This window comes from Condylura cristata, unplaced genomic scaffold, assembly GCF_000260355.1.
Source record: "Condylura cristata isolate star-nosed mole 26May11 unplaced genomic scaffold, ConCri1.0 scaffold00001, whole genome shotgun sequence".
Lineage (NCBI taxonomy): Eukaryota > Metazoa > Chordata > Mammalia > Eulipotyphla > Talpidae > Condylura > Condylura cristata.
The window spans coordinates 19,593,016-19,605,993 of NW_004567102.1; the positions used below are offsets into that span (position 1 = coordinate 19,593,016).

General features: G+C 38.2%; 1 protein-coding gene across 1 annotated transcript in view; it reads right to left on the bottom strand.

The window, feature by feature from the left end:
* COL21A1 (collagen, type XXI, alpha 1) overlaps nucleotides 1-7,465 on the bottom strand; it is a 132,378-nt gene extending 124,913 nt beyond the window's left edge. Inside the window, exon 1 of the mRNA XM_012729801.1 lies at nucleotides 7,367-7,465. The gene's annotated coding sequence lies outside the window, so the exon portion shown is untranslated. The remainder of the gene's footprint in view (nucleotides 1-7,366) is intronic.
* Nucleotides 7,466-12,978: the final 5,513 nt, after the last annotated feature.

Below are 12,978 nucleotides of genomic sequence, written 5' to 3' on the forward strand. Positions count from 1 at the left end.
AAATAGAGAAAACAAAGAATAACAGGAAAGAAAATATCTATCAGCCTACCACTCAAATACAACTGTTAACATTTTGTAAAGCATGCAATGTAGAGCTCAAAAATATGATTACTCATATGAACATGATTTCCCTCACAAAACCCATTATTCAGAGTGAGAGGAAAATAATTTCAAGTGTTGGAAGACCAATGAGCTCTTTAAAATATAGTTCCTACATGAAGACAAAGAAAAATTCATTTAGACACCATGAAGGGAATTTATAACCTTCTTGAAATAAAAAGATATTGCTTCATTGTCTTTTGTTCACAGTAATAGTCATCTTCATTGAACATTCAAGAGATATATTAACAAATTTTAGAATTCTACATTTTGCATAGACTAACATCCTAAAGAATGTTATTGGATACTGATTTAAAATCTATATGCAGATGTCCCAAGTCAAAATTTTACTTCTTTTTCTTATTTTTTTTTATTGTGGTAACATAGGTTTACAACATTGTATATGATTTAGAGGTATAAGACCATCCCCTTCAGGTGTCATAACCACACCACACCTTCTACTCATAGTTTCCTACCATAGTCTACTGTCCCCATCCACCAATCCCTTCCACTCTAGAATCCTCTGTTTTACAATCAGAACTCTAGGGTTTGTCACTGGTTTGGTTTTATCAGGTCCTTTGTTTTATTTCCCTAGAAGTGACACTATCCTATTCTACAATTGTCTTTCTCCTTCTCATTTATTTCACCTAGTATAATCCTCTCCAGTTCTGTCCACATTGTCCACTTGTTGTTCCCACAAAATGGGAAGAGTTTCTCTAATTCTTTATGTTATCCATGCCAATCTCAAGTGAGACTTTTAACCACGTAGAAAGGAAAACATACCACCAACAAAAAGAAAGACTTGTCAAAGCTACCGAGTTTTCTGTAAGTTGATGTAAGGAAAGTTCCAGAAAGAAATCAAGTTCCCCATCTCTTGTTAGCTTTCATGGCAATTATCAATTGAGTATTTGACATAAATATTACAATGTATATATAAATTGTAATTATTCAAATGTATAGAAACGATAGATAACTCCATTGCAGGAAACTTCTTGCTCTTACTACATACTCGTATGCTTGCTTTAAGTAAAGACACAGGATTCTGGATCAGCTTCCATGTGCCTCCACTTCCCTGACCTCAGAATCCCTTTTCTTCTTATTCCTGCTCCCTCCTCATTCCTTAGGGCTCTAAGCAGGATCTCTGATTTCATTTCAAACACTAGTTCTGAAATGTTGGCTAACAAGTGATTTGAACAGGTAGAGAAATGTGAAGGAAAAGTGAGGAGATGGCAAGGCACCGTGCCAAGAAGCCTGTGTTCTTAGGACAGTGGGTGTTTGCCCTTTCCATCCGCCTCTCTCTGAGATAACCTTTCACTTCTTGCCAAGATTATAACCTCCAGCATATCTGACCTCTCTCAAGACTGGTACATAGTATCAATGTTATGTCAAATGGTAATCAAAAATTATTTAAGAAGAAAGTGATCAACACATCAAGCTATGCTTGTTTTCTTCTAATTCACATCAAAATTATTCTTGCCTTGTACAATTTTTCAGTTGAAGATATTTACAAAATGTTATTTTTCCACTTAAAAAAAGAAAACCTCCAATTGACTGTGAAGAGTCTTACTAAGCTGAAATTTAGAATCTTCTCAGTCCCTGAGGATAGCAAAGCACTTGGTAGCATTTAGTTACTTTTTGGTGAATGGCTGAACACTTACAAAGAACGTTCCTTCCTTTCTTATCTTTAACATTCTATCTGATTCTGGGATCTAGTGAAAAACACATGCCTAGACATAGCCTATGAAGTAAAGTTAAACTCTCTTCATAATAAAGTAAATACATAATGAACAAACTTTAGAATTTTTTAAAGTAAATATCCAGTTGTTTCAATCATTACATCACCTATGAACTTAAAAGTTACATAAACGTTTCTAAGTATTGTTTTTATTTACCCCAATGTATAAGAATAAAATTAAAAGACTGTATTTCTAAAGAATATTTTTAGAAGAAGAAACTGCCTATAAGGTTCAAACATCACTAGAACTTCTTTTTACCTTGAATTTAAAAAGGAAATTTTCTTGGTCTATAATCTTTTCTTCTTGACACCAGTAACTGTAAAAAACAGTTAATGGGTAACAAAACAGTGCAATCACTGCTAAATTAACCTAAATCAAAACAAGACAAGTCAAAACAAAAACTAAACACTGAATCAAAACTGGCAGGATTCCCAGAAGGTCACCAAACTTGGACTTAAGAAAATTGTCAACATTTCCTGAAATTTTCAGATATTTCTGAGATTTTCATTAGTAAATATCAAAAATGTCCAAGAAACTATAAAGAGAAAAAACTAAATTAAATCCTTGGGAGAAACAATCCTAATGGAAAAGACCATCCTTTTCACAAGTGAAAGCTATAGATCTTCTTGGCATCACAAACATGTTTTCAGTGGTTTTTCAAGAAGGAAATATTTTGACCAAAAAATCAAACTGGGATAAGTATAACCAACAGAGCTATAGAATTCTAAGAGCACTCTATAACTTGAGTTATATGTTTCTGTTTCATTATCTGATTTTTCAGAAGGCAAGGTAGTTAAATTTGTATGATTAGAACACAGGAAGTCTGGGTCTTCCTGGTGGCAGAAGAGGTTAAACCCAACACTATGAATCTATGTACAGCCACTGCAGCATGAGTTTGACTTCCAGCCAGGGAGGTGACCCAAATGGCACAGCAGACCTCTCCCGTCTCATCAGCTGCTCTCCTCAGTTGTGTATTTCAGTCAATTGGCCTGTTCTGCTCCCCACTCTGTCTCTGATGAATCCTCTTACTTCCCTCCCACACCTGTGGCCTCTACCCACGTTCTTATATGAATAAAAAAAAAAAAACCTGTCACTGGCCCTCCCTGGTGGTGCAGGGTTAAAGCACAGCAAGAAGAAGCTAAAGCCACTCCAGCATGAGTTTGATCCCCAGCTCTGGAGGTGACCCATGTGGCGTGACAGACCTCTCCTGACCCGCCCACTGCTCCCCTCAGCAGTGTACTTCATTAGTCAGCCTGTTCTGTTTCCCACTCTGTCTCTGGGGAATCCTCTAACCAACCCTGCACCTCTGGCCTATACCCCAGGTCTGTATGCATAAACAAATAAATATTTTAAAAAATAATAAATCTATTACCAATACCTAACTATTCATAAACCCATAGCTAAGAATGAGGTCTCCAAGTCTCTGTTCCTTCATTGCAGCTAATGTGTACACATGTTATAGTGTCTCTTTTTATAAAGGGCATGATTATTTTAACTTCTTTGCATGATTTAAACTAATTTTTTAAATCACTATTCTACAAAAACTATTTTCAGGTGACTCTAATGTGCAGTCACCTGGAAACCAGTGGGTTAACGTAGTCATTCTCTAAGTGTGATCCCTGGCCAATAACAACATTATCTGAGAACTTTCAGACATGTTTAAAATGCTGTATTATTTTCTGAAACATTTGAAGTATTTTTTTTGAAACAAATGCTTCTACCAGCTAAACCAGAAACCGTGTTGTTAAATTCACACAACCTAAATTATTATTTTCTCTAAGATCCAATATTCAAAGGTGAAAACAGAAAAAAAAAAAAACTTAGCTTACATCATTCAGTAATGGTAAGGTAAAATAATACAAAATTCTTAAGCACTTACTATGAGTGGGCACCACTAAGTAACTTTGTAAATGTAAAGTCATTATTCTTTACAACAAGCCTGCTGATTAGTTTCTATTACTCTTTTTATTATGAGGAAATAGAAGCATAAAGGATTTTAAATAACTACTTAGTAGCAGAGTCTTGATTCAGAGTTTTGAGATGGAGAAAATTGGTGATCTAGGCCTCCATGACTAATTCTCTTTGAGTGAGACTAACAGAACATCTGTCAGAAATACATTTCATCTGCATTTCTTTTAAGAATTATAATGAATCATACTGAAAATGTATTATTTTATACTGATAAGTAGAATCCAGAGATGTTAAATACAAAATACAAATATGTGTGCATTTCCAGTGAACCAAAACTCTTAGGATTTCACTCCTAACAGTTTCAAGCTTACCTTTAATAGTTACTAGCTTTAATAGTTTGTGAATAAATGTGAACCTAAATGAATGCCAGGTAACTTTCACCAAAATCTTTCTAAGAGTCAAGTGATGCAAATCACTTGTATAATGTATAGTATAATGAAGCATAATGAAGCTAAATTCTTTATGATTATCTCTGCTGCAAGCTTTATGCCACTAAGTGGAAAATTAAGAAGTCATGGGCCATTACAATATTGATCATTCCTAATTGGTCACTCTCCGCTAGCAATGCTACCACATCTTGTCACTGTGCATTGGGACATCCTCTCTTGCTCTTCTGTTAAATTACCCAGAACACATCATTTGATTACTGAGCACTTGAATGTGCTTCCACATGCCTTTGCTTTTCCCATCAAGAGTTGTGTCCCTGATCTTCCCTTTCATTCCCACAGCTACTCCTCATTTCAAACAGTGAGCCAAACAGAAAACCCCACTTGTATTAAATTGTAATTATATTCAATCTATTAACATTCGGATTACATTCAACTTAATAGTATTAGATTGTAATTTCAAAAGTATGCAAATGAAGATCTGATTTCCTGAATGAAGGAGTTCCTAAAATGCTTATATGCTGAAACTTAGTGTTTAGTTTTCCAGATGTCACATAAGATTGGTAATATGGTATAAACTCTTGCATTTAAAAATGCACTAAGAATCATAAAAAAGCACTCCAAGTTAGACATCTAACACTATTTATCACTGAAATTAAAGGAGACTCAAGAATAATTTCAAAGTAATTAAATCATCTGGCATCCTTTTGGAATTAATTCCACAAATACTTTCTCACTTAGGACTATTTGGTCTTAAAAGGATCATCCAGATCAGCTTCAATCAAATAATGTGAAAGAAATCACTTTTTGTATATGTGGCTTGAAATTATTGCAGTTAAGGAGGAAAATGACTCAAATCACCTCACTACTATTTTTTTTTTCTTAACCAATGTAGGCCTGTTCTTCCTTGTGCTCACTCTGCATTCACAGTACTGAACAAACCCTGATATAACTGAATAATTTTTTATTTTATTCTCTCTCTTCAGAACCTAAGAAACACTAACAGCTTTAAAATGGGTCACATTATGTCACTTTGGAGGCCCTATTATGTCACTTTGAAGTGCTTTCTTACCATTTGAATTTTCTTTTGCAAGGATGATGTTCTGGAGAGCCATATTGTAAGGGTATTAAAATATGAATGCTAACAAAGTATAAGGTCTACCAGATGATGAAATCCTTTATTATATAGAGGGATAAAGTAAAAGCTAGGCTGTCTGTCCAAAGCTAATTCACTTTAATTTTTTTCTAGACAATTTTACATATAATAATGCAATAAATTATGAAAATAATTTGAAGATGTCTATATATTCACATTCTGATAAAAAGGAAACGCTAAATTCTCAAGGTATATCTGGCATATAGGTAGTAAATTTTAGCATGCTATCTACAAGGTTTATCTACAAGTTGATGTGTGTACACACGTCTATATTTTATGCTAACAAATATGCTAGACACTTCAGTGGCTTTATTTCACTTAACTCTGACAACAATGTGAAGGAATAAGCACTGTTACTACTACAGTCTCCATTTTACAGATGACAGAGAGTCTCAGAGAAGTCATACAACTCTCTCAGAGAAGCAGGCTCTGAACTAAGATTTGCCTCAGACCAAATCTCTTTACCATTCCTATTTCCCCCAGTTCTCTTAACATGAGCTTAATATCTGTCCTTAAGAAGTCTATACCCCTCAATCATGAGTTGGCATAACAAAAACAGCTTGGAAAACAAACAATTCCCTGTACAGAAAGTCTTGGTATATACAGTGAACTCTGCATGCACCACAGCACACATGTGCTAGACTGAGTCATGCCTAGTCTAACTTTTTTATCCAAAGTCAAATTTTTTAATCCACTTAAGCCCATTTGCAAAGTTCTTCTATTTCTGTGCTAATGACTTAGAAACAGCTGGAATATTTTTAGCCAAAGTTTGGAAATCTCAGATCTCTGTAAAAGAAAAAAGGAAACCACCTCAGAGCATCCAGAGATCAGTAATACTGAGTTTTATTTCACTCTTGAGAATTGGTATGAATCCCTTAAATCTTCTATTGCTTAAAATAATAAAATATTGCATGAGTTCTATAATTTGCACTGATAACAAGAACAATCTGGGATCATCTCATTGGGGAACAAAGATTTTTGTTATTATAGCAAAAAACTCATACATTTCTTCTTTGACTACATTTCAACTTTAAAAAATCCCTAATCTTTTCTAAAACAAGTACATATGTTATGCTATATAGAAATTGCTCAAGATGATAGCTAAGTCCATAGTATGTTTCTGAAGTTAGTAAAACCGTACTGATGATTACCTAAAATTTTCTAGAAAATGGTTTTCTCCTCCACTTGTGGAGGGTAATTAGCAGGTGTTTGCCCTTCTCACCTTCACTGATCCCAGCCCAAGAGTTCTCCAACTTGAGATCACCTGGAGGGCTCATTAAAACACAGATGGCCCCAATCAGGTCCCAGAGTTTCAGAATCCAGGGTAGTAGGTATATGGTGAAAACCCCAGCCCTAAACATGGCATTTATAAAAATTCCCAGGAGAATGCTGCTGACCAGAGATTACATTTAGGAAACACTGCTCCAACTAGCTGGTTGTCAAACTACTGCACTTGGAAATCACCTGTGAACAGGTTTTAATTGTAATTGTTTTTTGTTGTTGTTGTTTTTTAATGAAGATACCCAAGGTCCCATTCTAGAGATTCTGATTTAATTAGCCTGGGGTGCTGCTCAAACAATGAATTTTGTAAAGTTCTGTAGTGTTTTAGCTGTGTAGCAACTTAAGGAAGATCTGGTCTTCGCACCGCCCAAGGTGGGGGGAAGTGCAGGGTACTGGACAAGGGTTCACACGCCCCAGCAAGGCTTATATGAATGCCGCAGACCCTTTCAAGAAGATAAAGATAGACAATGATGAGCCTAGAAGAACAGATCACTATTCACTATTGATTCTCATAGGACCAGTGCCCAGAGACCCCTCAACACCCATTAACACTGAGTTGGCAAGAAAAGCCCTGACAATCCAGATTTGAGTCTAGGAATGGAGTTAATCTCAGGGGGGTCACCAACTGCCTCTACGCCGGGAGAAACTACACGCTCAGGTCACCCAAAATGCCAAAGTCCCGAAGTCCCCCGTTTGTCATTCTGGGAGAGAGAAAGAAGAAAGCGCTGTCACCTTACCTGGAGAAGCGTCCAGAGTTTGGTTTGCCGTTAGAGCCCGCTGAATGATTCCCCAGTGATAAGGGGGATGTCCCTGCAAATGACAAGCCTCAACCTGGACAAAAACTGGCTGAAGCGGTTTGCTGCCCGACACCCAGAGTCCGGCCGCCCTGCAGAAGTGCAGAGCGCCGCAGCGCCGCCACTCGCTCTCAGCCCCTGGAGGCGGAGCCCGAGAGATAAGGTCCGCGCTCCCCACCCGCCCCCTTCCCCGAGCGAGGAGCGGAGGGTGGGTTTTGGATCTGGATTTCAAAATGCGAGTTGCTAGTGGAAACTGGCTCCGTTCAAATCCTGCTAAGAAGAAAATGCACGACTGGGAGAGGTGAAATGGCGGGACTTAATTCCGGCCAGCAGGAAAATAAGGCTGAAAGGGTAAGAATTAAAGGAGGCAAGGACTTGTACTGCACCCCTGCAGTGCTTAGGAAGCCTTCCTTCACCTGTGAGAATGATCCTCTGGCCCTTTTTGGGAGCTAGTTTCGGGCACTCTGGTTAGTCCAACAGCTGATGGATTTGCTTTTGATATAAGGTAACAGCTGATGGAAAACTAGCCGGGAGTTCACTTTCAGAAAGATAAGAAGTTATCTTTAAAGATTTGGGAATTAAAGGGAACTTCTAGAATAAAGCCACTGTTTCATGAAAATAAAAGTATTCCTTGTACTCTACCCCTTTTAATTCATTTACCACAAAACAACCAAAAAGTTGTTTAACACCGATGCACTCAAAACCAGTGTGTGCTCTGCCACTGACCCACTCCTGCCTCATATCTCTCTCCCTTTCTTCACCTCCTACCCCACAGTATGGTCTGCTTGACCTTCCACTTACAAAATCAGTGTGTTCTCTTCGACCTGTAATTTCATCTGCCTCCAAATCTGCCACAGACGTTATTATAGTTGCCTGCTTTTCCTCATTGAGGTCCCAGATACCACTTCCAGATAATCCTTCCTGCACAACCCATTCAAATGGACCCCCACAACCATCCCATTCCCCTCATCCCATTTAACTGTCAACAGATTATTAGTGAGCGAAATGAGAAGTAACCCAAGACCTCTAAATGTGCATGCTCTAAAGAGTTTCTGCCATCCACCATGTAAAGATAAAGCATACTCTCAGTTTGAAAGAGTTTTGAAAGGATGATGTACATAGAGAGAAAGAAAAAGAAAGGGTAATCATTTCCCAATGAAACCCCAGTATAACCCCCTCCCCTTGTGGGTATATGCCTGGCTAAACAGTTTGATCCAAAGAGAGAAGACTGAGGCCTGAAAAGTTGCTATAAGTCTAAGGAACCTTCTAGCAAGGATCCACAGGAAAGGAGCAGAAAGGGCCAGGCAAGTCTGGGATAAAAAGAACAAAATCAGAGTACACATCAAAAGTAATGTCTGTCATTGTCAGAAATGCCCACATGTCTCTCACCCACATGTCTTCCAAGTGGCTCTACATGTTTCAACTCCACATGTCTCCTTCCATATCCCCCAAAGTTCCTGGTACAAGTCCAAAGCAGAGAAGTAAGGGCACCCTCTTGTCTGTTTGATATGTCTCCTTCTCCAAGTCTTTTTCTTACCACTCAGCTCCACCCTTCACTAGGTAGAACAGGGAACACAAAACCTTCTGGTTTTCATGGAAATTACACTTTTGTAAGATCACATCACTTTCTGAAATTTTGCATTGTTCATGTGTTTTGCATCTCTCCGAAGGTAAGCTTTAGGACAGAAAATTAGCCTTCTCAGCTTTTTCATCTACATCTATAACAAGGCCTTAAACATAGTTGGTGCTCAATAAATATTAACTGAATGGATATGTGAACTAATTTCTCCACATGGGAAAACCTTTACAAAAAAAGATTTCCTTCACCAGTTGAATCCTACTAAATTCCTGTCAGATATATACATCTTCTTGGGATGGTCATCATTTTTTCATCATTAGTAAGTTCAAAATGTACTCCATAATTATGCATACACCTTTCTTCATGGTTCATATAGGTGAACATATAATAAATTTCCAATATCAAGTAATGAATAGTAATTTCCTAATAGTACTTTTATTAATCAAGAGACTCTATTATCCCATCAGCAATAAACTCTTCTACTTTCAGAGAAACTGAAGATTGCCACAACCAAATCTACACACAAGTGTTACTGTTTCCCATCCATTAAAATAGAAAAGGATTCTCTCCTTTTCTGCCCTGAGTCCCACCTCTTTCTGTTGCCTCAGGGACCAGACTTTATGACGGTTCCATTTCTTTTCTTATATTTGACATTTTACTCTTAAATAACCTATTTAAATGTTCTATACTCACCTATCCCAGCTCAAACTGGTGTCCTTATGGAATTGCAGCAACGAAATTGCTCAGGAATCTCCTGCAATGGATCAGGGGCCCTTTATTAGATCTTGATTCAGGATGCTGGTGACAGAGCCTGAAGATCCAACGTTTACAGAAGCTCTGCCATTGCCCAGGAGATCATACTGCACACTTACTGTTAAGAACTATTGTAAAGGCTACATGTTCAGTTCTTTTAATTCTTAATTCCACATTATTTTTTATTTTGTTTAAAGATTTATTTATTTATTCATACAGAACTGGGGTACAGACCAGAGATGCGGAGGGTGAGAGAATTCACCAGAGACAGAGCAGGGTACAGAACAGGCAGATCGCGAAGTACACTGCTGAGGGGAGCAGCGGGCAGGCCAGGAGAGGTCTGCCACGCCATGTGGTCACCTCCCTGGCAGGCGGGGATCGAACTCATGGGGAAGTGGATTAAGCTTCTTTGTGCTGTGCCTTAACCCGCTGCGTCACCAGGGAGGGCCAATTCCACATTTTTTAAAACTAATTGGCTCCTACCCTATCATTCTTAAAATATTTTCACACTTTGCTCTTTTTGATTGTTAACCTGTCTCTGCTGCAGGATCCTCTCTGTTCATCTCTATGATGCAGTGAAACAAGAAGAGATCTCTCTTCCTATACCATCAGCTAGGCATTCTTATCTTTTGCATTTAACAATTTTGTCTTTTTGCATTCTAAGAAAAAGAAAGAATATCCCTAAATGGTAATAAAGTTAGGCATCAGTTGTTAAAGCTGGCTTCCACCCAAAACTGCATCCTATGGACAAACTCATCCTTCCCATCTCTCTTTTGTTTGACTCCTTCATATCAATAACCCTGCACTCTGCCAACGAGGTCAGTGGTCTTTCAGACAGGAGTCAGCTGCCCTTCTTAGTTTGTCGACAAATTAAACTACATTCCTTCTCAAACTCTGTTTCCTTATATTGGCTGGGGGAAGTGAGGCTGGTGTTCTGCATCATCTAAGTGCCTATACCCAAGACTCATCATTTCCCTGTGAATTCTTAAGCCACGTTACCCATTTCCATAGCTTCATTAATAGATGGGCTTCTCAATTGAGGTTTTCTTTTTGATGTTCAGGAGTCTATTGATCCCTGTAATTTCTGTTGAGTATTTTGTGTTAAGTAAATGCTCATTTTTCCAGGGAGAAGTTCCACAATTTCTTAGATTCTCAAAAGATGACACGAATCCCACATCTATCTCTCCAGCCTACGTCTCTTTGTCTAACTTTCAGCCTGTATCCCAATTGTCTACAAAATATCTTCGCTTGTATGAAGGAAAGGCACCTTGAGCAAAAAACAGTTCAAAGATGAGTTATCTTTCTTTCCCTCTTCAAAAAACAAGCAAACAACAACAAAAAGCCTATGTCTCAGCTCTGCTCTCCCTATGTTTCCCAAAGAAACTGCCATTCATCCTATTGCTTAAGACAAGATATTGACAGTCTTCACTCTAAAGTAATCCTATAGAATTGAAAACTTAACCATGATGATGGTGAAAAAGTTAAGAGTGGCCACCTAAAAATATACAGGTTTCTCTATTCTAAAATTTCTATAAAAGGAATACTTCAGGGCCCTCGCTGGTGGCTTAGCAGATTAAAACACAGCACTAAGAAGCTAAAGCCACTTCAGCATGAGTTCGATTCCCACCCCAGAGGTGACCCACATGGCACGGCAGACCTCTCTTGACCTGCCCGCTGCTCCCCTTAGCTTGTACTTCGTTGATCTGCCTGTTCTGCTCCCCACTCGGACTCTGGTGAATCCCCTCACTGCCCCTGCACCTCTGGCATGTATCCCAGCTCTGTATGCATAAATAAATATATCCTAAAAAAAAAAAAGAAATGCTTCAGCTCCCAATTCATTGGCTCCTTGCTTCTTTATGAGCTGTCTGTAAAGTTCTTTAACCAACCCCCAATGAAATTCAAGCAATTGTAGAACTGATACAGCAAATGGGCTCTCAGATAAGCATTTGCAGATTTGCCTTCTTTAACAAATTTATGACAGAATTGGTTTTCCCAGAGCTCTTAATTGATTGTGAGTTTGTTCTCCTTGCAGTTCCTCTTCCTTGACAGGTTTAGGTTCAAGGAATGGAATCCCAAACAAAAGCAAATGGTGGGAAAGCTTGCTGACTCCGACTTCTCTTCCTCCCTGTGCTGGCCCACTCTGCCCCCTCCCCATTACTCTTGCTGATTCCCCATTTTTGTTTGTCTTTGTGTAAATAAAGGCTGGTGCCCACTGGTCTCCATCCCAGCACTAACTTTTACCCCCGCCCCTTTGCGGACATTCGCCCACCTCCCCTTTTCTTTGTTGAACATTGTTTAAATAGCCCTGCAACTTGCCAAAGAGGAGGACGGTGGTCTTTTGGACATGAGTCTGGTGCCCTCCTCATTTGTTAAATAAAACCACTTTCCTTTTCCTCAAACTCTGTTTCCTTTTATTGGCTGAGGGAAACTGAGACTGGCGTTTGGTAACAGAACCACCAAAGAAAATCACTTCTACTGTCTCCATTGGCAACTTATTAAAGTCCCATAAGTCTCCCCTACCTGCCCCCCAAAATAAACCTAACCTTCGTCTAATTAAAACTCTAAAAATAAGCTCTATACTCATTAACATGTCTCCAAGGTTCTTAGCCCTCCATCCTCAAAACTTCCAGATCCTCTCACCCTCATCTTCTAGTCACAAGCCATACTGAACTTCTGCTGCTTCAAGCCCCCCAAAGCCAGAATTCCAACCAACAGAAAGTTATTTAACTCATTTATGTTACGAGCTGCTAAGTGTATGGCGATTGGTTACAGAACCCAAAAGCAGTAACAAACCATAAACCCAATTACTCTAGCAAGGCCTGAATTTTCTGAACTATTTGTTTTAGTATAGTAACTTTTCAATATATGTTTCATATTATTTAATGATAGGATTCCTCAATAAATATATTAAATAAAAATATGTAAGTTTTATTAAATATTTAAGATTTACATATACATATATATTTACATTCAAGCTTCAGAAAAGAGCATGTGCTTCTTGAGTAAAATTTCCCATCTTTGTTTTAGAGTATTAGTGTACTCAAATGTACAATATTGCCTCTTCATCCTCAAACACAGAGATGTGAGCTATAAAATTAGAACAGAGAAGGCCAAAAATGTCCTTCATCCCTTTATAGCCCTCTTTAACTCCTCTGAACTGCATCAAAACCCTGAAGATCTATATAGAAGGAGCTATACTTGATACATTGTTCTACTAGGAACT